Below are 25,000 nucleotides of genomic sequence, written 5' to 3' on the forward strand. Positions count from 1 at the left end.
CGACACATCATTCCCTTCTCGTCCAACAGGTCCATTTCTTTTCTATATTTTCTTGTACAACGATCTTTCTTTCCTTCTTCTGATATTTTCCTTTTCCTTTTCTTTCATACTCATTTCCAGTTTTCTTCCCCTTATTCTTCCCCTTTCACTCTCTTTCTTCCACGCGACACATCATTCCCCTTCTCGTCCAACAGGTCCATTTCCTTTCCTAAATTTTCTTGTACAACGATCTTTCTTTCCATCTTCTGATATTTTCCTTTTCCTTTTCTTTGATACTCATTTCCAGTTTTCTTCCCCTTATTCCTCCCCTTTCACTCTCTTTCTTCCTCGCGACACATCATTCCCCTTCTCGTCCAACAGGTCCATTTCCTTTCCTATATTTACTCGTCCAACGACCTGACTTGATTGTCCCCAAGTCATATGATACACACTTCCGTCCCTTCCTCTCCCTCCCTTTTACGATCACATTACGATAGCCATTACGTCTCCTTAATTGTCCCTGCTCCCCTGCCTGATGTTACCTGCCCGCTGCCCACACCTTTACCTGCGTGTGTGAGGGGGGGGGGGGAGGTGAGGTGTGTGTTTCTGTCTCTTTTTCTATCATTTTTTGTATATCTTCTTTTTCTGTCTCTATTTTTCTATCTATATGTTTCTTTGTATATGTGTGCCTGTCTGTGTGTCTGTTTGTGTGTGTGTGTGTGTGTGTGTGTGTGTGTGTGTGTGTGTGTGTGTGTGTGTGTGTGTGTGTTTTATGATATTTTTGTCTGTTTTTATGTATATCTTTTTCTTCTCTGTCTGTCTATCTTTGTATCTGTCTGTCTGAGTGCGTGTGCGTCTGTGTCTGTGTGTATGTGTGTGTGTGTGTGTGTGTGTGTGTGTGTGTGTGTGTGTGTGTTAGTCATTCAGTCTCTCTTTTTCTCTTTTTTTTTACTCTCTCCCTCTCACATTCTCTTCCTTTCCCTCTCTCCCTCTTAATAATCTTTCCCTAACTCTCACTTCTGCTCTCATTAATACAAAATTTAAACCGGGCACAATCTACCCTTTTTAATCTCATCCCTCACCTGTCCCTTACCTGTCCCCTCTGTGCTTCACCTGTCCCCTCACTTACCTGTCCCCTCGCCTCACCTGCGCGCGCTAATAGGTGAGAGGGGACTTAACCGCAGTGACCTCAAATCGTTGGTCAGGTGAAATTAAAACGTTCTAATATTGCCCGTTTAGAATGTTGGAATGAGAGAGCAAGAGTGTGTGTGTGTGTGTGTGTGTGTGTGAGAGAGAGAGAGAGAGAGAGAGAGAGAGAGAGAGAGAGAGAGAGAGAGAGAATCACACACACACAAGAAAACAGAATAAACATAAAAACAATAAACATGTAAATAAAACAATAAAATAAATAAAAGAAAAGAAAAATGAAATAAATAAATTAATAATAAAATAAAGAAGAAAAAAATAAAGAAGAAATAAAGTAAAAATAAAAGGCTGCATAAAGAAAAATACAACAAACAGATAATTTAATAAAGCAATAGAAAAAAAACAAGAAAAAAAACACCTAATTTCGTCGTAACGTCATTATCTTGAGACCAAAAAAAAAAAAAAAAAAAAGCGAAAATGAGATTAGGAATGTTAGACGCGAGTTCCGATAATGACTTCCGTGTTGCTCTCTCTCTCTCTCTCTCTCTCTCTCTCTCTCTCTCTCTCTCTCTCTCTCTCTCTCTCTCTCTCTCTCTCTCTCTCTCTCTCTCTCTCTCTCTCTCTCTCTCTCTCTCTCTCTCTCTCTCATTCCGTGTTTTTTCTTTAGTTAATGATATAAGGAAAGAAAGAAAATATACGAGAGCGAGAAAAGGGAAAATTGCACAGAAAGGAAAGGAAATTATTAGGAAAAGAAAAGAAAATATCTGTAAAAGAGAAAAGAAAATATGAAAGCAAAGAAATGATATGAAAAAAAAAACGTGAATAAGGGAAAAAACATGAGGGAAAGAAAAGAAATCACAAGAAAAAAAACATCAGGAAAGGAAGAAAAAATAAACTATGGAAATGATGAAATGGAAACTAAAGAAAAATATGAAAGAAAGAGAAAAAGAAAACACAAAGGAAAGAGAAAAATACATAAAGAAAAAAGAAAAAGCATATGTAGCTCCTGTTATTTTGTGTATTGTTTTTTTGTTGAGAGAGAGAGAGAGACATATATACAGAAAAGCAGGTAACAGATAGATAGATAGATAGATAGATAGATAACGAGATAGATAAGTAGATGAATAGATAAACTAATAGAGAGAGAGAGAGAGAGACTGACAATCTCTTTCAAAAGCCAATCCGTTTCGTCATAATGAGAGAGAGAGCATAAAAGAGACAATAAAAATACACATCAAACACAGACACACAAAAAAAAGAAACATGGCGGAATGGATAAAAGTAAGATCGAGGAGAAAAGGAGAGAGAAAAAAATGGATAAATGGACGAAAAGAAGAGAAAAAATACAAAAAAATAAAGATGAATGAAAAAGAAGAAATAGAGAAATATGCCAAAAGATGAATGGGAACAATATATCTTTCTCCAATCCTTTAATTTATTGCGTTTTTATCCGTTTTTCCTTTATTCCCCAAATTTATCACGGTGCATCTCTTTCTCTCTCTCTCTCATATATTACTCTATTTTATTCATTATTTTTTTTGTTACTCTTAAATTCTCTCTTGTTTTCTTTCTCTCATTTTTATCATTTGTATCATTTGAGTTATTGTTATTACTATTGTTATCCTTATTAGTTTTCTTCCTCTTCCTCTTTTCCTTTTTTTTCCTTTCCTTCGTATATTTATTTTCCTTTATTTCTGTATTTCCCGTTTCGTTCGTTCATATTATTTACTTGTCTTTCCTTTCCATTTCCGTTTTTCTTCTCTTTTTCTTCCTCTTCCTCTTTCTTCCTTTCCTCTTTTTCCTCTTCTACTTTTCTCTTTCTTTATTTCATTCTTTTTTTCATTCCTTATTTATTTTCCCTTCCATTTCACTTCTTCCTTTTTCTTCCTCTTCCTCTTTTCTTCTTCTTCCTCTCGTACGTTTATCTTTCCTCTTCTTCTTCTTCTTCTTCTTCTTCTTCTTCTTCTTCTACTTCTTCTTCTTCTATCCTCCTTTCCTTCTGTCATTTCTTTACTTCTCTTTTATATTTCCTCTTTATTTCCTTTCCCTTTCAGATCCTTTTCTTCTCATTTTATTTCCCTGTTCTCCTCATTTTCTATATATTTAATTATCTTCTTATACTTCACTTTTTATTACTATTATTATCAGTAGTAGTAGTAGTAGTAGTAGTAGTAGGAGTAGTAGTAGTAGTAGTTGTATCAATTTTCCCTTTTATCAATCTTCATATTTTCTTTTCTATTTTCTCTGATTTCTCTTTATCTTTATTATCCCACTTTCTCTTTCCTCGTATTTCATGTCTATTTTAATCTTTCAATATCTCTTTCTCCTCCTTTTACGCTTTTATTCTTTATTTCCTTTCTCTCTCCATCTTCTTCTATCATTTATATTGTGATTCATTTCCTTAAAAGCCCTTCCTCGTATTTTCTTTATTTTGTCATTCTTCTTTTCTTTTATCCTTCCTTTTTTTCATATTCCCTCGTCCTTCATTTCCTTGTAATCCATTTTTCTCTCTTCTCTCTTTCTCGTTTTGTAACATTTATTTTATTTTTCTTGTTTTGTTTTGTTTCAAAGTTTTTCTCGTTTATTTGCGTTATTTTTCTTTATTCTCTCGTTTCTTTTTGTTGTTATTTTCTTTACACTCCCTCTCTTTATTCCCTCTCCTTCTTTTTCCTCTGTTTTATCATTTTCTTTCGTTCACCGTTCATCAAATTTTGCTTCTTTTATTTTATTTTCATTGTTATTCGTTATTCTCTCCTTTCTTTTTTCTTGTTATTTTCTTTCCACATCCTCTCTTTATTTCCTCTTTTTGTCCTTTTTCCTCTGTTTAATAAATTTCTTTCGTTCACTGTTCATCATATTTTGCTTCTTTTCGCTTCTTTTCAATATTTCTCGTTTTTCTTTCCTTTCTATCTTTTTATTTGTGTTTCTTACTTCCTATATTTGCTCCTCTGTCCTTCTTCCTCTGTTTTATCCATTTATTTCATTCACTGTTCATCAAAATCTCCTTCTTTTCATTATATATTTTTCATTCCTAATCCCTATTCATTCCTTTGTGTCTTATTTTTATTTCCTTTCTTCCTTTATTCGCTTTTTTCTCATTTCTCCTTTGGTTTATCTTTTTATCCTATCTATTATCCATCAAAATCTGCTACTTTTCATTTATTTTTTTATTTATCTCTGGTTATCACATTTCTCTATATTTCTCTTTGTTATTTCCTCTAATTTCTCTTTCCTCTATATTTTTTTCCTTTCTTCTATTCCCTCTTTTCTCTTCATATTTCTTCTTTGGTAACTTCGTATTATTGATTTTTTTCCTATTTCCTCTTTTTCTTTTTTTTCCTTCTCATTTAGTTTCAATACTTTTCTCTTTTCCTTGTTTTTTTCAATATTTTTCTTCTTCCTTCTTTTCCTCTTGTTTTTTGCTCTTCTATTTTTCTCTTTTTCCTCTTCATCTCATTCTCTTCGTCCCCGAATTCTCTTATTATTCAAGAGGCGTTTGTGGGGGTCAGCAGAGAGAGAGAGAGAGAGAGAGAGAGAGAGAGAGAGAGAGAGAGAGAGTTTTCACCGTTCTTTGATCAATCTTTTTTCCCCTCCCCCTTTCTCTCTCTCTCTCTCTCTTTCTCACAGATTAAGGAGAGAGAGAGAGAGAGAGAGAGAGAGAGAGAGAGAGAGACACACACACACACACACACACACACACACACACACACACACACACACACACAAGAAAACAAGAAATAAAAACCTACTTTATGAAACTGGAAGAAGGAAAAAGAGGAAAGAAAAAGGAAGATGGAAAGAGAAAAAAGAAATAATAAAACAAAATGAAAAAGTAGAAAGTGAGTAATTGGATATAAAAGGAATAAAGAGGAAGAGGAAGAAGGGGAGTTAAAAGAGAGGACAATATATGCAAACGCGACTAAAAAAAAGGATGGAAAAAAAACAAGAACGAGAAGAATAAGAGAAAACGAAATACCGGGACAGAAAAAGACAAAGAGAGAGAGAAAGACACGAGAATAGATAAAAAAGTAAAAAAACAGGGACAGAGAAGGAATGAAAGAGAGACAAAAAAATATATATATACCCCCAAAATATAGGTCATTGAATAAAGAAAACTGTAATAAAACTGGAGACACGAAAATAGAAAAAAAAAACATGGACTGAAAGAGAATGGAAGAGAAAGACTCAAAAATATATATACCCAAAAAAATACAAGTCAATTAATAAAGAAAACTAAAATAAAAATGGAGACACGAGAATAGAAAAAAAAAACATAGACTGAAAAAGAATGAAAGAGAAAGACAAAAATATATATATATAACCAAAAAATAGAAGCCAATTAATAAAGAAAACTGAAACAAAAATGGAAGATGAATAAAAAATAGAAAAAAAATGTATGTTCGGAGAATATTCTCAATACAAAAAAAAAAGGAATAAGGAATAGAAAAAATGAGTGATAAAAATAAGACAAACAAGAACAAAATAAAGAAAAAGAAATATTGCAAAAAAAAGGAGATAAAAAGGAATGAGATATAGGTAGACAGATAGATAGATAGATAGACAGACAGATAGATAGACAGACAGATAGATAGATAGATAGATAGATAGATAGACAGACAGATAGATAGATAGATAGATAGGTAGACAGGTTCATAGGTAAGTAGATAGCTAATTAGTAGGTAATTATAGATTTATGGAGAGAGAGAGTCCTGACCTCACTTTATCACCTCTAATTAGTTACCGGTTGAGTGGTTTAACTTGGTATCAAAGGTGGGTGACTCTCTCTCTCTCTCACTTTTTATCTATTTTCCTCTTCCTCTTCCTATTTTTCTTTCCCTTACCTTATTTTCATTATCCTCTTTTCCCTCCTCTTATATTTCCTCCCAAGTCTTTTTCATCTACCTTTTCGTTGTGCTTCTCTCATTTATTCTTCTTACTTTTATTCTTTTCTTCTTCTCTTCTCTTCTCTTCCTCTCCTTTTCATTATCCTCGTTTTATTCTTTATTCCTTCATTTTAGTCAGTTTTGCATCTCTCTCCCCCTTCTTTTTTAGTCTCCCTTTAGCGTCCCCTTTTAGCTTCCATTCTTCCTCTATGCAGTTAACGACGTCTTTTAATGAACACTTTCCTTTTTTACTTTCTCTTTTTTTTTTACCTGTAGTTTTCTCTTCGTTTTATTTTGTTGTTTTTGTCTAACTTTTTTTCTACTTTTTTTGTGTGTAATATTTTTTTGCTTCGTTTTTGTATTCATGTTTAACTAATTTCCTTTTGTTTCCCTTCTTTCTTTCTTTGTTTTCTTGTTTTTTTTTTTCTCTCTTTTCCCTTTTGTAATTATTCGATTCGTATTTGTTTTTCTCTTTCTTTAATTTCCGTTTGTTTTCTTTCATTCTTTGTTTTCTTGTTTTTTTTCTTTCTCTCTTTTCCCTTTTGTAATTATTCGCTTCTTATTTTTTTTCTGTTTTTTTTTATTTCCTTTTGTTTCCTTGTTTTCTTTCTCGTTTTCTTCTTATTCCCTCTTCTTCCTTATTAACTTTCTGTATTTCGCTTCATTTTCTTCTATTCCCTCTTTCTCTTTCTTTCCTCTCCTCTCCTTATTCTCCTTCTCTTGTGTTTTCTCACCTTTTTATCGCTTTTCTCTCTCTCTCCTTCACGTCTTTTATCCAATTATTGCGTCTCCCCCTCTTCGCATGTGTCATTAACTTGCCCTTTTTTGTTGTTCTTTTATTCTCTCTCTCTCTCTCTCTCTCTCTCTCTCTCTCTCTCTCTCTCTCTCTCTCTCTCTCTCTCTCTCTTTACTCTTCTCTTTCGTATTTCTTTATTTTTTACCTCATTTTCCTCTTCCTCCTCCTCCTCCTCCTCTTTGCTATAATCATCATCATCATCCTGTTTTCTCTTCCTCTGTTTATCTATTTCATTCTTCTTCTTCTCTTCTATTTTTCTTCTTCTTTATTGTGTCCTCCTTCCTTAACTCTCCTCTCCCTCCGTTTTCTCCTTTACCCTCTTTCTTCTTCCTTTTTCGTCTTTCCTCATCATTTTCTTCCCTTTTTTCATCATCTCCATTACTCTTTCGTCCTCCTCCTCCTCCTCCTCCTCCTCCTCGTTTTCCTTCTCCTCTTCCTTCCTCTTTGATCCCAAGTTCTCACCGCCACGAACGCATTCCACAGTCGCGAGTAATTCCTTCGTGAATGAAATGAGTTTAAAAAAGTATCAGTGAGTGCGGCAATGTTGCATTCGCGAGACATTTATCGGACGCAGGGGACTTGTGTGTGCCTGTGCGTGCGTGCGTGCGTGCGTGTGTGCGTGTAGGGAAGGGGGGGAATGGGTAAAGAGGGAGAGAAGGGAAGGGGGATGAGGTCAGGGAGTGCGATGGGGAGAAAGAAGGGAGGAAGGAAGGAAGGGAGGGAGAAGATGAGGAGGGATTTTGGGAGGGTCTGCGTGTGTGTGTGTGTGTGTGTGTGTGTGTGTGTGTGTGTGTGTGTGTGTGTTCGGAGAGATAAGGAAAGATGGAAACGAACTTAAAATGAGAAAGAAACGAGAATAGCGGATAAAAATAAGAAAAGATAAGGAGGAGGAAGAAAGGAACAGAGGAAGAAGGAAAATGAAAAACGAAACGGCGGAAAGAGAGAAAAATGAGAAAGTCGAAGATAGCAAATGAAAAATAAGAAAAAAAAACAGTGGAAATAAGGAAGGAACCATGAAGGGAAAGAAAACCAATAAGAAAATGGGAATGAAAAAATGGGTGAAGGAAAGAAGGAAGGAAGGAATGAAGAAGTATGGAACAGGAAGAAAGGAAGGAAAATAAAAAGAAAAGCAAGAAGATAAGAAAAGGGAAGAAAAAAAAGAGTGAAGGAAGGAAGGAAGGAAGGAAGGAAAAAGGGAATATGGAACAGGAAGAAAGGAAGGAAGGAAGTAAATTAACATGGAAGAAACGAAGGAAGAAAGGAAGGAAACGAATAAGAAAAGCATAAAGATAAGAAAAAGGGAAGGAAAAAAAGGATGAAGGAAGCAAGGAAGGAAGGAAGGAAGGAAGGAATAAAGGAGTATGAAACAGGAAGAAAGGAAGAGAAGAAGAAAAGAAACAAGGAAGGAAGGAACGAAGGAGTAAGGAACAGAAAGAATGAGAAAGGAAAAAGAAAATAAGCAAGGAAGGAAGGAAGAAAGAAAGAAAGAACGAGATAAATTAAGAAAAAACAAAAAGATATAAGAAGAAACGAGAGCTGGAAAGAGGCAATAAAGGAAGAAATAAATATAAACAAACAGTAAAAAAAGAAACAAATAAATACAATGAAAGAAAATAATAGAGAAAAAAAAAGGAAGATCTAAGAGAGAGCAAAAATTCTTTCACATTTATTTCAATATTTTTTCGTTTTGTGGAAGAAATTTTGTAACTGTTGTATATGAGAGAGAGAGAGAGAGAGGTAATAACATTAATAACGAGAATGACTTTCCAATAATCTTCACTTCTCCTTCTTCTTCCTTCCATTCATTACACTCCTCCTCCTCCTCCTCCTCCTCCTCTTTCTCTTCCAGTTCACTCCCTATTGCATTTTTCCTATTTTTCTCTTTCTCTTCCTTGTATTTCATTCCTTTCTTTATCACTCCCTTCATCTAACCCTCTTTATCAGCCTTTCTTCTAATTACCTCGTTCGTCTACGTTATTTATATTTTCACTCATCTTCTTCTCTCCTTCGTATCTTTCTTTCTCTCTTTTTCATTTCAGCTTCTTCATCTTCTTCCCTTCTATCAATCCTTCTTTCACTCTCTTCCTTCTCTCCCCATTCCCTTCTTCTAATCCTTCTTTCTCTTACTTCTCTTCCCTTTAGCCTTCTCATCTTCTTCCCTTCTTCTAATCCTTCCTTTTCTCTCTTCCTTCTCTTCCCTTTACCTTCCTCATCTTTCTTCCCTTCCTTCAAATCCCTCTTTCTCTATTTCTTTCATCTTACTTCTCCTCCTCCTCCTCCTCTCTTCACACCTGTCTCGTTTCCTTCTGCCTATCTTCGTGTTCTTCTTTCTGTTTTTTTTTTCCCTTCTTCTAATCCTTCTTTCTCACCTCCTCTTTTCCTTTCATCTTCCTCTTCCTTCTCCTCCTCCTCCTCTCAGCCCACTTGTCTTCTATCCCTTTCTTCTTCCTTTCTTCGTGTCCTTCTTTCTGCCTCTCCTTCCCTTCTTCTAATCCTTCTTCCTCACCTCCATCCCTTTTCCTTTCCTCTTCCTTCTCCTTCTTCTCTTCCTATCATCACCCCTGTCTTCTTTCCTTCTCTTTTTCCTTTCTTCGCATCCTTCTTTCTGCCTCTCCTTCCCTTCTTCTAATCCTTCTTCCTCACCTCCTTCTCTTTTCCTTTCCTCTTCCTCCTCCTCCTTCTCTTCCTATCATCATCCCTGTCTTCTTTCCTTCTCTTTTTCCTCTCTTCACGTCCTTCTTTCTGCCTCTCCTTCCCTTCTTCAAATCCTTCTTCCTCGCCTTCTTCTCTTTTCCTTTCATCTTCCTCCTCCTTCTCCTCCTCCTCCTCCTCCTCCTCCTCCCACCTGTCTTTTACCTGCCGTGGCCGCCCAGGTAAGGCGCCCGCCGGGTAATTACCTTCCTTCATGCTGAGATAATGACTTGGTAATGAGATGAGAGAAATAATTAGGAGAGAAGTAGTATTGATAATGATGATGATGATGATGATGATGAATATATAATAGATCGGATATGTTTTGGATACGTGTAATTATATGTTGCTGTGTTTGTTGTTGTTGTTGTTGTTGTTGTTGTTGTTTTTGTTGTTGTTGTTGTTGTTGTTGTTGTTGTTTTTGTTGTTGTTGTTGTTGTTGTTGTTGTTGTTGTTGTTGTTGTTTTTGTTGTTGTTGTTGTTCCTCATCATCATCATTATCTTCTTTTTCTTCATCTTCTTCTTCTTCTTCTTCTTATTATTATTATTATTATTATTATTATTATTATTATCATTATTATTATTATTATTAAACATAGTAAAATATAAAGTTACTATAGGTCTTGACTCAGAAAATTCATATATGCTTCTTACTAATGAGACCTCCTATACAACAAAGTGAGGTCATTCTTTGCTGATTCATACCATAAGGTGCTGGCTATCATGTGTTTGAAGATACCCTAAACTTAACCTAACCTAACCTAACAAAACCTCAAACAGTCACTATTGGTCTTGACTCAGAAAATTCATATATGCTTTCTTACTAATGAGACTTCCTATACAACAAAATGAGGTCATTCTTTGCTGATTCATACCATAAGGTGTTGCTTATCATGTGTTTGGAAATTTACACCAAAATAACACTCGAAAAGAAATAATAAATGAAGAGAATTAGAAAAAGGAGAAGCAGGAGAAAGCAAAAGTGACTGAACTTAAGGAAGGAATGCAGGAAGGAGAGAGAGAGAGAGAGAGAGAGAGAGAGAGAGAGAGAGAGAGAGAGAGAGAGAGAGAGAGAGAGAATGAATGAATGAATGAGAATAAGAAAGAAAAATGAAAGAAAAGAAAGAAAAGGAAGGAGAAGAAAAGTAAGAGAGAGAGAGAGAGAGAGAGAGAGAGAGAGAGAGATTCACACGGTATGTTGGAGTAAAACTTGAGATTCCAGACTTAAAATTCTTATCTCTCTTCCTCTCCGGAGTTATTTCCTGAGAGAGAGAGAGAGTATCAGTTTCTTTACTTCGTTTTTTTTTTCTTCTTGCATAATTAACCAAGAATTTAATCCAGAAAGTTTCCAAGTTACATTTTGTATTTAACTTCTGCAACAACCTTTTTTTTTTTCCTTCCCTCCCTCGCTCATTTTATAATACTTTTTCTAATACTTTTTTTCTTTTTTTCTTTTTCCAAACTTTCTTCCCCGCGACACCGGTTTTCTTTTCTTTCTTTTCCTTCCTCAACTTATTTTTTTTTCATTTTAATAGTATTTGGACTTAATTTTCCAGTGGCAAGTTTTATTTTAAGTTATTACTCATTCTTTGTGTGTGTGTGTGTGTGTGTGTGTGTGTGTGTGTGTGTGTGTGTGTGTGTGTGTGTGTGTGTGTGTTTTCTCTCATCAGTCCTTTCTCTTACTCTTCCTTCTTCTATATTTTCTTCCTTTCTTTTCTTCCTTCCTTCCTTCCTTTCTTCCTCACTTTCTTCAGCTCCTTTTCTATTCCCTTTCATATTAACACCCAACATTATATCATTTTCTTGGTTCCTACAATTCCTTTCTTTATCACGTTTTTCTCCCTCCTTTCTCATCCCTTCCTTCATTTATTTTCTCCTTTTCATTCACTCTTTATTTACTATCTTCCTCAATTTTTCTCTTTTCCAGTTTTTTTTTCTGTTATTCGCTATTCATCTCCTCCTCCTCCTCCTCCTCCTCCTCCTCCTCCTCCTCCTTCTCTTCCTCTTCCTCTTCTTCATCTTCATTATTATCATCATCATCCTTTTTTCGGTTTCCTATATTTATCTATTTCATTCTTCTTCTTCTTCTCTTCCCTCCTCTTCCATTTTTCTTCATCTTTATTGTGTCCTCTTCCTCCTCTTCCTCCTCCTCCCTCTCTGTTTATTCTCCTTTTTCTTATCGCTCATTATGTCCTTCTCCTCTCCTTTATCACTTTCCCTCACTCCCTTATTTTTCTCTCCTCTCCTTCCTTATTTATTCCCTCTATCTCTTCCTTTATTTTTCCTTTCTTATCTCCCGTTTCTCTCTCTTCCTCTTTTTCTTCCATTATCTTCTCTCTCTCTCTCTCTCTCTCTCTCTCTCTCTCTCTCTCTCTCTCTCTCTCTCTCTCTCTCTCTCTCTCTCCATTTTTTTTCGTTCTTTCCTCCATGTCTCCTTCCTTCCTTTCTCTCTTATCTCCTCCATTTCTTTTTTTTCTTTCCTCCAATTCTTCTTTCTTCCTCTTTCTTCCTTGGTTTAATATTTTTCCCTATTTTTTTCCTCTTCCAGTTTCTTCTGATCTCGTTTTTCTTCCTTTTCCTTTCGTTTCCTTTCTTTTTCGTCTTTCACTTCCTTTTCTTTTCTCCTAATTTTCTATTTTTCTTTAACTTTTCTTCATTTTTTTTCACTTGTCTTCCCTTCCGTTTTCTTCTCTTCCTTTCTTCTTCCTCTTTCTTCTTTCCTCTTCAATCTCATCTTACTCTTTATCCCTCCTCTTTCATCATCTCCATTACCCTTTCCCTCTCCTCCTCCTCCTCCTCCTCCTCCTCCTCCTCCTCCTCCTGCATGGGTCTGAATCTCACGCACAAAAAACATTAAATTCTTGTCATGAAACGCCGAAATGAAGAAGAAAAAGAAGAAAAAGAGGAAAAACTTGCGTCTGCTGGTGGTGGTGGAGGAGGAGGTGGTGGTGTTGGTGGAGGTGGTGTGGTGGAGGTGGAGGTGGAGAGGTGATTTATTTTCGTTTGCCTGTCACCTTTTGCTCTCTCTCTCTCTCTCTCTCTCTCTCTCTCTCTCTCTCTCTCTCTCTCTCTCTCTCTCTCTCTCTCTCTCTCTCTCTCTCTCTCTCTCTCTCTCTCTCTCTCTCTCTCTCTCACACACACACATACACACAGGTACACTCATCACCTGGCTTCATTACGTCCAGGTGAGGTCAGGGAAGATGTCATGTTACCTGTCCACTCTTCTTACCTGTGGAGCGAAAGAGAAAGAAGATTAGTAGTTACCTGGATAAGGGACGTTGTGTGTGTGTGTGTGTGTGTGTGTGTGTGTGTGTGTGTGTGTGTGTGTGTGTGTGTATTGCGTTCTATCACTTTCCGCATAAAAGTCTACGTATCACCCAAGCCCTGTTTCAATATCTCCCAATATCATGATAGAACGTCTGCCTCGCTCATAATGTTAACGTTTTTTTTTAATTTATTTATGTTATTCATCGCTAACCTTTAAATGCCATAATCGTCTCTTGGTATTATCCGCCGATCAGAAACTTGTATTAATTGAAAGAAAAAGCCATTAAAGTTTTACAAGACTCCAATACCCCTTACTCGTTTCTGATATGGGATGCTTCCTGCTTCTGAGTATCGCTTCTTCCCCTTCTGTACGCCAATGTTTTATAGGCTTCTCGATTCCTGTCTGTTGAGTTTTACATGTGATGCGTCCTGGTCTTGAATTCTTGTGTGTGTGTGTGTGTGTGTGTGTGTGTGTGTGTGTGTGTGTGTGTGTGTGTGTGTGTGTGTGTGTGCGTGTGTTATCTCTCATAATTTAGCCCTGTTCTTCAATCCTTTTTCCTACTCCTCCTTCCTCAATTTCTCTTCCTTCCTTTCTTCGTTTTCTTTCCTAATTCCTGCCTTCCTTCCTTTCTTCTTTTTCTTTCCTAATTCCTTCCTTCCTTCCTTTCTTCTTTTTCTTTTCTAATTCCTTCCATCCTTCCTTTCTTCGTTTTCTTTCCAAATTCCTTCCTTCCTTCCTTTCTTCTTTTTCTTTTCTAATTCCTTCCTTCCTTCCTTTCTTCTTTTTCTTTTCTAATTCCTTCCTTCCTTTCTTCCTTCCTTCCTTCCTTCCTCTTCATCACCATTCTCCAAACATAACGACGCAATGTTTTATAGAGTCCTTAATTGTTGCTCCTTTGTTTCTGATGGGTGATGCGTTCTGTCCCTGGTGTCTGTCATGTCTTATACTAATGGACGGCCTTGTTTCATAGAGTCGTCGATTGCTGCTTCTTTGTTTCTGATATGTAATGCGTCTTGTCCCTGAGTGCTGGTGTCTGTCATGTCTTACACTAATGGAAGGCCTTGTTTTATGGATTCATCGATTGTTGTTCTTTTGTTTCTGATATGTGATATGACGTCTTGTCCCTGAGTACTGGTGCCGTGTCTACTGTTTTGTCTTCTGCTCCTGGACGGGACTTGACACTGATTGACGGGTATAATATATTCTGAGAGCTAGTGTTCCAGAGTGTGTGTGTGTGTGTAAATGTGTGTGTGTGTGTGTGTGTGTGTGTGTGTGTGTGTGTGTGTGAGGGGGGGGGGTTAGAGTTGTTTTTTCAGAGTTAGTTTTTCAGAGTTATTTTCAGTGCAATTTTTTCGAAGGTGTATTTTTTTATGCATATACATATACTCACCCAGTCATCCCACTACAGGTTTTCCTTATGAACGATTAAATACCCTTGGCGTATCATCTGCACCGGCCACGTATTTCTCTGCCCAGCACGTGTCGCCGCCGCTGTGAGGTGTCGTACGCACAGGGCGGTGTTTTTTGCGTCCCAACTCAACGCTGCGTGAAATATGCAGCGCCGGGAATGTCAACACTTTTATGTCCAGAGTGAATTCCTTTTCCCCGCCGCGGTGACGTTATCATGCGTAATTAACCCTCAGGCTGTGTTGCTCATGTGATAATGTAAGTTAATATGTCTTTCTTTAACTTGCATATTCTGGCATGATTCTCACAGTGAGCCAGACTTTATGTTGGCTGTTTATCCCCCACTTTGTCCCCACTTTGAGAGAAAGAGTGTGTGTATGCGTGTGTGTGTGTGTGTGTGTGTGTGTGTGTGTGTGTGTGTGTGTGTGTGTGTGTGTGTGTGTGTTATCTCACTTATCATTCTATCAGTCTTAATTAATACTTCATCTACTCCTTCCCTTTTCCCCCCTTTTCTCATTCTCTCTCTCACTTTCTCTCATTTTTTTATCTTTCTCTCACTCAGTCAAGTAGCAAGTCAGTAAGTCAGTAAGTCAGTCAGTCAGTCAGTTTGTCAGTATTCTTATCCACTCACTTCACCCCCCCCCCCTTTTCTCTCATTCTCTCTCACTTTCTCTCATTTTTTCTCTCTTTTTCTCACTCGGTCAAGTAGCAAATCAATTAGTCAGTCAGTCAGTCAGTCTATCAGTCAGTGTGTCAGTATTGCCATCCACTCACTTACCTACTTATATGGTCAGTAGGTTTGTACGTAAGTTTGTTAGTGGGTTAGAAAACTCCCTTTCTTTGCCTTTTGTGTCCATTTTTTACCGCCTTTCGAGGGAGGCGTGAACGAAATTAAATTTTCACTCCCGCATCACTTTAAGAGTCTGTGTGTGACATTAAAGCCGTAGGGGAGACACAGAGAGACATAGATAGATAGATAGATAGGTAGGTAGATAGAAAGGTAGAGATAGATAGATAGAGAGAGAGAGAGAAACAGAAAGAAGAAAGAAAGTGTAGGTGGGGAGGGTAGAAGGAGAAAAAGGAAAAGGATAATGAAAAAACAAATTAAAGTGAGTACTCCTATATATATATATATATATATGTATATATATATATATATATATATATATATATATATATATATATATATATATATATATATATATATATATATATATATATATATATGTAGAGAGAGAGAGAGAGAGAGAATGAGACGCATACATGATTTAGATTGGCTGGAACGATGGAGAAAGGAAGGGAGAGAGTGAAAGACGAGAAAATATAATGGAGAAGGAAAGAATAATAATAAATATAAATAGTAATGATAATAATGATATTAATAACTTCATGGATATTTATTACCACCCGCAAAAGAATTGTGCGGAAGGTTTTGTTTTCAGCTGTGCATTTTTTTTTGTCTGTAACGCGATACCTTTTGAACCATTACAGCTAGGATGGTGAAACTTCATAGGTGGACTACTAATGGGCCCCCACCGGACGAATTCGATTTTCAAGGTCAAAGGTCAAGGTCACCGAGGTCAAAAATGCATATTTTCACATTTTTGAGCACTCCGACCAGAGAGTGTTGGCAGCGGGCGGTTTGCACTCGTTAGTGTCCAATGTCTAGCTTTTTATTGTTTTTACTTCACCAGAAATATTCGTTCATGGCCGCGTATCAGGTTTCTTCATTTTTAACCTATTTTTCTTTTTTTTTCGTTGTGATTCAAAGTATTTCGTTCAGAACCAAAAGAAATGACGGTCAAGAATATCGAGAAGTGAACGAAAGAGTGTGAAAACAGAGCTAAATCAAGTTATTCTCTCTCTCTCTCTCTCTCTCTCTCTCTCTCTCTCTCTCTCTCTCTTATCATTTTTCTTATATATTTTTCCCACGAATGTTGAGGGAAAAAGTTTACCAAAAAGTCCCATTAATTAGATTTCTGTGTAGCAAGTGTGATTTTTTTGTTTGTCTTTCTGCTAACTTTTTTATTTTTAATGGCAGAGATAATTTTTCAAACGCTATCACACGAGACGCAATAAAAACGTTTGGAAATATTCTGTTGAACGTATAGATTTCACGAAGAGAGAGAGAGAGAGAGAGAGAGAGAGAGAGAGAGAGAGAGAGAGAGAGTACAGTGACATGGAAGGAATTTAAGATATTTGCAAACAGTACATCTCGTCTGTGCGTATGTATGTGTGTGTGTGTGTGTGTGTGTGTGTGTGTGTGTCAATATTTCTTTGTGCCTTGTTTTGAGAAATGTGAGGTTGAAAATTAAATAGAAAAGCCTCTCTCACTTTACTATAGAAACAGGACTGCAGGATTAATTTTAAGAACCTAAGAATGTAAAGTTTGGTACTACGTTATTTGAAGACCTCACACATAATAAAGTAGATAAATATACATGAATTAGTTAGTTTAAGGTACACGGAGAAATTAAATAATTACTCTCCTCCGCTAACGTCATTATTATTATTATTATTTTTATTTTTTTTGCCTGAGAGAGAAAAACGAGGCTGTAGATTTACGAAGAACACCACCTCTGAAAATTACATGTTGCAGAGAATGAAAAAAAAAAAGTGAAAAGGGGCACAGAAGCAAAGCGGAATTATATAGAGAGAGAGAGAGAGAGAGAGAGAGAGAGAGAGAGAGAGAGAGAGAGAAAATAAAGAATGAACAAACGGGAAAGATAAATGTAAGAAAGAGAGGAAGAGTGAGAAACGAGAGATAAGAAAACAAAAATAAAGGAAGCGATAGAGATAATAAATAAGGAAGGAGAGGAGAGAAAAATAAGGGAGTGAGGGAAGGTGATAAAGGAAAGGAAGAGGACATAATGAGCGATTAGAAAAAGGAGAATAAACAGAGATGGACGAAAAAGATGAAAGTTAAAAGTTTTGGAAATTGGATCGAACATAAAATGAAAAAAAATATGAAAAAAATAGGGAATACATATAAGCAAATAGAAAAAAATAAATAAGTATTGAATGCAAAGGAAATAATACCTTAGAAATATACAGAAATCAAATTAAGCTATACAGTAATGGACCGCGAATTCTAACTTATTAATATAGTTCAGAAAATAGAAACAAAATTGAGTTAGAGCTTAGTGAAGAAAATTAATTGATGGAGGAACGTGAATGAATAATGAATGATGAAAGGCACATTTAAGAGAGAGAAAGAGAGGGGGAGAGAGCGAGAGAGATGTAGCTTAGAAAATGGGAAAAAAATTGAGTTAGAGCTTAGTGAAAAAAAATAAAGAGGAACGTCAATGAATAAAAAATTATGAAGGGGATGTATAAGGGAGAGGGAGAGAGCGACAGAGAGAAGATAAAAAGATAAAAGGGGACGAGAAGGGGAAGGGAGGCGAAATAAGAACATAAAGGAAAACGGAGCGCTCGCAGGGGTAACAGAAGCAAGCCCCGGACAATAGGAATATTTAATCAGTCCAATAAATTGAATTCGCGCAAAGAAAGTCATTCCTGGATTTCGAAAAGGATTAATCTAACAACAAAACATTTTCTCTCCCTCTGTACGTAAAATTGCTTCCATAATTTCTCGCTTTCATGGTCGTGTTAAGCGGGGTTTTTGTTCTTCTTTTTCTTGTTTTGTTATTTTTTTTTTGTTTTTTATCTTTTTTTGAGTTTATTTTTATGTTTTAGTGTTTTCTTTCTTTCAGTTCTTTTTTTGTTGTTTTGTTTTGTTTTAAGTTTTTTGTCTTAATCTTTTTTTATTTCTTTTTATTTCTTTTAATTCTCCCTCGCTTTCATCATCTTAATCCTTTCCACTGGTTATAATTCTCTCTCTCTCTCTCTCTCTCTCTCTCTCTCTCTCTCTCTCTCTCTCTCTCTCTCTCTCTCTCTCTCTCTCTACTACTATTACTACTACTACTACTACTACTACTACTACCACTACTACTACTACTACTACTACTACTACTACTACTACTACTACTACCACTACTACTACTACTACTACTATCACTACTACTACTACTACTACTACTACTCCATCTTTCTTTTCAACAGTACATTCGAAATTCAATCATGTCTTTTTTTCCTCGTAAACAGAAAGTCATACGATCAGGTTAATAAAGCTACGCAATTATTTTATTTACTTCGTTGCTGGTCGGAAAATATTATAAAAAAAAGTCACTTGCAAAAAAGAAGGACGGCTTGATTGTTTGTACTGCTGATGTTGAATAAATTATGCTAACATTTAGGACACACACACACACACACACACACACACACACACACACACACACACACACACACACACACTGACATCATTATATGCCTCTGTTTTTCTCTATCTTTTTTTGTGAAACGGGAATATCCATAACGACAGTGATTAATTATTCAACCATATTTGTTTTTGCTCTTCGATAAATCACGTGAAAAGAACGAGAAATCAATTGGATAGTGACATTTGTTCTGATTTGTTGATTTATCTTTGGAAATGTGAATGTGAAAGAAGGGAAGGGAAGGCAAAGTAAGGGAAGGGAAGGGTATGGAAAGGGAAAGGAAGGCAAAGTATGGGAAGGGAAGAGGAGGGAAGGGAAGGGAAGGAATGGAAAGAGAAGTTAAGGAAAGGGAAGAGGAGGGAAGGGAAGGGAAGGGAAGAGCAGGGCAGGGCAGGTAAGGGAAGGGAAAGGGAAGGGAAGGAAATAATGCAGAAGAGAAGGGACGGGAATGGAAAGAGAAGTTAAGGAAAGGAAGAGGAAGGGAAAGTAAGGGAGAGAAATGGAAAAGAGTAATGGAAAGGATGGAAAATTAAGAGAAATAGTAGAAGAATAGGAAAAGAGGAAGATTTAAGAGGAAAGGAGAGGGGATGGAGAGGAAGGGAATGGGAGGAGACAAAATGGAAGCGATAAGAACAGGTGGAAGAGAAAAAAAGGAGGAAGAAAATGTAAGAAGATGGAAGGGAAGGAGGACAAAATAAGAAATATGGACGTGTATGATAAAAAGAAACATATATATAAGGGCGGATTCATGACTCTCCATATATTTATTCATACATACAAACACTCGCAAAGGTAAACCAGTAGGCATCTAGACGAATGATTGATTTTACTACTGATGATAATAAAATAATAATAATAATAATAATAATAATAATAATAATAATAATAGTAATGATAATATTCTCAAAATCCCTGCCTGCTTCTAAAATATTGTCCGTCCTGCATAATTTATGAGTGCTATAAATATTTTTCCAGCGATTTATGAGTGCGTCTGAGAGAGAGAGAGAGAGAGAGAGAGAGAGAGAGAGAGAGAGAGAGAGTGAGAGTGAGAGTGGAAGGGAGGGAGGGAGAGAGAAGTCGTTTGCTTATGCCTTTCAGAACTTGTCAAAGAAAGAAATACGCGATAATAAAAATAATAATAAATAATAACAATAATAATAATAGTAATAATAATATGAAAACCCTGTAGTTATGTATTTATTTATCCACTGTTTTCATATTCCTTTTTTTTTTTTTTGGCTATATTTTTTCTACGTTTTTTTTTTCCCTCATTTGTTTCCTTCCTTCCCCTGTATCGCTTTTTCCATCATAATATTTCTCCTTCCTCTCCCTTCCTCCTCCCCTCCTCTCCCATTTTTATGCATATTTTTCTTCCCTTCCCTTCAGCTTCCTTTTTCTTTTCCATTCTTTACCTTATCCTTCCCTTCCTTCCCCTCTTACCTTTTTTTTATTCTTTCTTCTCTTGTTCCTTTTCCTTTTCTCCTTTTATTTTCAGTACTCTACATTTTTCCTTTCTCCCCTTCTCTTCTGTTCTCTTTCTGTCCCTTCCTTTCCAATCCCTTTCTTTTCCTCCTCTTTCGTCTCTTGTTCCTTTCCCTTTTCTCATTTTATTTTCTGTACTTTACATTTTTTTCCTTTCTTCCCTTCCCTTCTGTTCTCTTTCTGTTCCTTCCTTTCCAATCCCTTTCTTTTCCACTTTTCCTTCCATTCTAATCCCTTCCCTTTCTCTGATATTTTCTTCCCTTCCATTGTCTTTCTTTTTCCTTCTTTTACCTTCTCCTCTAGTCCCTTCCCTTTCCCTTCTGTCCCTTCTCTTCCTGTCCCTTCTCTTTCCCTCTTCATTCCTTCCCCTTTTTTCCTCGTATCTTCCCTTCCAATCCCCTCCTCTCCCTCTCTTCCCATCTCTTCCATCCTCCCTGTTCATTCTCTTCTTATCCCATCCCTTCAAACCCTTCCTATTATCTCCCCTTCCCTTCCTATCTTCCCCTTTATCTGTATTGAAAAAAGCATTATAACCCCTCTTAGTAAATTCTTCCACAGTGCCCCCCTATACAATTAATGAAAGAAAACGGGTACTAGATTGCATATGCGTTTAGATGCTAGATTATGCAAGTGTGGATTGTGGCGTTGTAAGCATTCCAACTCCTTATTGACGGGGAAGTGTTTGGAGTCGAAGGATCAGATGGTGTTGATAATGATAGGGGAAGATATTGGTTGTGGTGGTGGTGGTAGAAGGTGAATTTGGTGATGAAGAAGGTATTGATGATGGTGATGATTCTGAGGTGCGGGTGATGGTGGTGGTGGTGAGAAAAGGCGAAATTGGTGATGATAGTGGTTTGTGAAAGGTGAAGGTGATGGTGATGGTGGTGATGAGAGAAGGATGATTTGGTGATGATGGTGGTGATGATAGGGACGAGAAAATGTGATGACGCAGTTTGATTTTTTTTTTTATTTTGTTCGATTAATCATTTTTTGTTCATTTTCATTATTTTTTTCGTGTTTTTCTTGTCAGTGTGTGTGTGTGTGTGTGTGTGTGTGTGTGTGTGTGTGTGTGTGTGTGTGTGTGTGTGTGTGTGTGTGTCATAATAATTAACTTTTTTTATGTCAGTGAAACAAAACATCGGCATTGGTAGACATTTCACATTTATTTCATTCAACATTTTTTTTAGTGTGTGACGCAATCAGGAGTCTTATTCATTAGTGTTCTAGTTCATCTTTATGCGGCGTTTGCTTTATATTTAAATTTTAACGCGTGTGTTTGTAATAATGACGGTTGGTGAAATACTTCTAATTTATATATATATTTATTCATAGGACGAGAAATATTGATGTACCTGATGTACCTGCCTTGTTGTCTGTCTGTTTTTATGTATGTGTATAAATGTATGTATGTATGATTTTATGTGTATATGTATGTATGTATAATTTTATGCGTATATGCATGTATGTATAATATTATGTGTATATGTATGTATGTATTGAAGGATGGATGGATAGATGGATGAATGGATAGAGTATGTATGTATGTATGTATGTATGTATGATTGTATGTATGTATGTATGTATGTATGTCCTTTTGTATGAGTTACTTCAAATTCATATATTCATTCAAAGTGAGATAAATATTTGCGTTGATGTATATATGAGCCTGTCCGTCTGTCTCAATATATCTGCGTGAATTTATATGTATTTATTTATGTATGTATGTGTGTGTATATACGTTGTGTGAGTTGTGTATTAATTCAGAGAAGTGATACATGGAATGGTGTGTTAACTTGCTCAGAGGGACACCCGGGCTGGTATCGTAGGGTGAGTGAGGTAACGCGCCCCCCACCATTTCTTTTCCCATTTACCCTTCCATCTCCCCTTCCTCCCTACCTCCCACTTCCCTCCCACCTCCCCTTTTACCCTCCCCACCTCCCCTTCCCTCCTCCTCCTATATCCCGCCCACACCTTCCATTACCCGCCCACACCTCCCATTTCCCCGCCCACACCTCCTATTCCCCTCCCACACCTCCCATTTCCCGCCCACACCTTCCATTCCCCACCAACACCTCCCATTTCCCCGCCCACACCTCCTATTCCCCTCCCACACCTCCCATTTCCCCGCCCACACCTCCCATTTTCCCGCCCACATCTCCGATTTCCCGCCCACACCTCACATTTCCCCTCCCACACCTTCCATTCCCCGCCCACACCTCCCATTTTCCACTCACACCTCCTATATCCCCGCCCACACCTCCCATATCCCCTCCCATCTCTCATTCTCATTCCCACCCCCCTCTTCCCTCCCGCCCCCACACTCTCTACTCATTCATTAACAGCTTTGTCTCTTTTTGTATAGTTAATTAATATCTAAAACTGGGAATTAATTGATAGTGCCATTCCATACAATATTAACAGGAGTAGGAGTATTTACGCCCATATTGCAAGCTCTCCCTTCCGCGGACATTCCCTTGAGGCCAGTCCCAACAATCGCAGTTCCATACACGCTTTCTCTCAACCACTTTAATAAGCTTATGGGTTCCTCTTACTTATTAATTTTCTCTGTTGATAATTGTATGTGGCGCAAATAGGATTGAAAATAACGTACAGAAAGGTAGTTAGACTTATTATCCGCACTTAAGTACATACAAAACAACAACCACAACGACAACAACAACAGCAATAAGACGAGAAAAAGAAGAGAAACGGAAAAAGAGAAGAAAATATGTAAAAGAAGAAATGAAGTAAAATGGAAATACAGAAAGAACAAAAAGATGAACAGCAACATGGAAAAAAAAGTAAAAGGAGAAAGTAAATAAAAAAAGAAGAAAACACACACACACACACACACACACACACACACACACACACACACACACACACACACACACACACACACACACACACACACAGAAACACAAACACAAACACACACACATTACATCTATACTCTATCCACCTTTTTCTATTCCTTTCTTCCTATATTATTACCACCCCTATATCCTTCATTCCTATACTATATCCACCTCCTTTTCTTAAACTTTATTCCTTTATTCCTTTATTTCTTTTAGTACAGCAAAGAGAACATACAAACGCCAAAGAGATCAATCAACACTTAAGCTGGAAAGAACCCTCGAAGCAGCTCTGTCCTCAATCTTGTCAGTTAGCAAAGTGATACGGGAAGGGGTGCATGTGACGCATTGGTCTCGCTTTTTATTTGTCACGGTGGATTTGCTGTGACCTTTACTGACCTCCTGTGACCTTTCAGGAGGAGACGGGAAGCTGCCGGAGGGGACGCCATGAGGTGAGTGGAAATGAGTGAAGAAATTGTTGTAATATGAGTGTTTGGAAGGTGAGTGTTAAGCTACTGGAGAAAGGGAGGGACACAAGGAGGAGAAAGAGGAAGAAAAGAGAAGAGAAATGGAGGAGGAGGAGGAGAAGGAAGAAAAGAAAAGAGAAGAGAGGAGAAGAGAAAAGAGAAGAGCAGAGAAGAGAAGAGAAGAGAAGAGAAGAGAAGAGAAGAGAAGAGAAGAGAAGAGAAGAGAGGAGGAGGAGGAGGAGAAGGAAGAAAAGAGAAGAGAGGAGAAGAGAAGAGAAGAGAAGAGAGGAGGAGGAGAAGGAAGAAAAGAAAAGAGAAGAGAGGAGAAGAGAAGAGAAGAAAAGAGAGGAGGAGGAGTAGGAGGAAAAGAAAATGAAGAAAAAATATGAAAAGCTTGATTTAATTCGTTCATGTACTTTTTCTTCACCCACACAAGCTAAAAACACACGCTCACTTTACTATTTCAACTATTAAATCAAGAGGTAGAAAAACAATGACACTTTCCTTACTAAATATCACAATCATCTATTCTATTCATATTCCGTCACTTTTCTCTCAGTCGTTAAGTAATGGCCAGGTCTTTCATTTCCAGTTTTCTTTATTTTAATTTTCTCCACCTCGACGCAACCTACATTTCAGTTAATAATGGAACAGTTACACGAGAGGAACTTTGGTCAGTATTCTTAAACGCTATATAGTCTCACATCATATATTTCTAAAGGGCAAAAGAGGACGAAAATGCGTTCTCAAGAGTGATTTTTACAGCTCATAATACGGCAGCGTTGTCAAATCCCCATCTGGGTCAAAAAACTACTATGTACCTTTCCAGAAGTAGTTTTTTTGACCCAGATGTGAGTTTGACAAGGCTACCGTATCATGAACTGTAAAAATCACTCTTAAGAAAATGCGTTTTGTAGAGTGATTTCTAGAGTTCATGATACGGCAGGCTTGTCAAACTCACACCTAGGTAAAAAAAAACTCCTCCTGGAAAGGCTCATAACTCTTACAAAGGCCGTGTCAATCATGTATGCCTGGGAGACGAAATGTGTACTACTATGGGTGCACTTTACATTTGAAGGTTCGTTTACTGCCTTGTGTCTGCATTGCTTCGTGTTATTTTAATGTGTTTTCTCCTCTCCAAGCGAGGTAGGAAAAGACAGCATTTGTTAGAGAGAGAGAGAGAGAGAGCTACATGCAATATTCGTGGAAAACATTGGGAGATATTGAAACACGGCTTGGGTGATCCGTAGACTTTTATGCGGATAGTGATAGATCGCAACACACACACACACACACACACACACACACACACACACACACACACACACAAACGTACACACTTATTACGCTTTACTAGTCTTATGAGTCTTGTGTGTAACAATAAAACCAATTAGAATAAGGAGAAAAAAATACCTCGCTCTCTTCTCCTGAAAAAACATAATTACTATGAAAAAGAGGAAATATTTTTGGTGTTACTCGTTCTTTTAACAAACGTGAGAGTAAGAAGATTAAAAAAAACTTTGCTCTTTTAATGCTAAGTCGATTATATTAAATTTTATTACGCTGTTAACTAAATTTGACGGTAAAACAATTATAAAAACAATAAAATATGTAAGTAAAAAAATTATCTTGGTATTACTGTTTGTCAGTATGTCTGTCTGTCTGTTTTGATTTTACTTCTGTCTGTGTGTATGTATGTATGTATGTCTTTGTATGTATGTATGTATGTATGTATGTATGTATGTA

At 36.9% G+C, this 25,000-nt stretch overlaps 1 long non-coding RNA gene across 1 annotated transcript in view; it reads left to right on the forward strand.

Moving 5' to 3' along the window:
* Positions 1-25,000, forward strand: part of LOC126983659 (uncharacterized) — a 285,008-nt gene that overhangs the window by 71,462 nt on the left and 188,546 nt on the right. Inside the window, exon 2 of the long non-coding RNA XR_007736100.1 lies at positions 23,204-23,239. This is a non-coding gene — a long non-coding RNA (uncharacterized LOC126983659). The remainder of the gene's footprint in view (positions 1-23,203; positions 23,240-25,000) is intronic.

The sequence above is a fragment of the Eriocheir sinensis genome, chromosome 54 (assembly GCF_024679095.1).
Source record: "Eriocheir sinensis breed Jianghai 21 chromosome 54, ASM2467909v1, whole genome shotgun sequence".
Classification (NCBI taxonomy): domain Eukaryota; kingdom Metazoa; phylum Arthropoda; class Malacostraca; order Decapoda; family Varunidae; genus Eriocheir; species Eriocheir sinensis.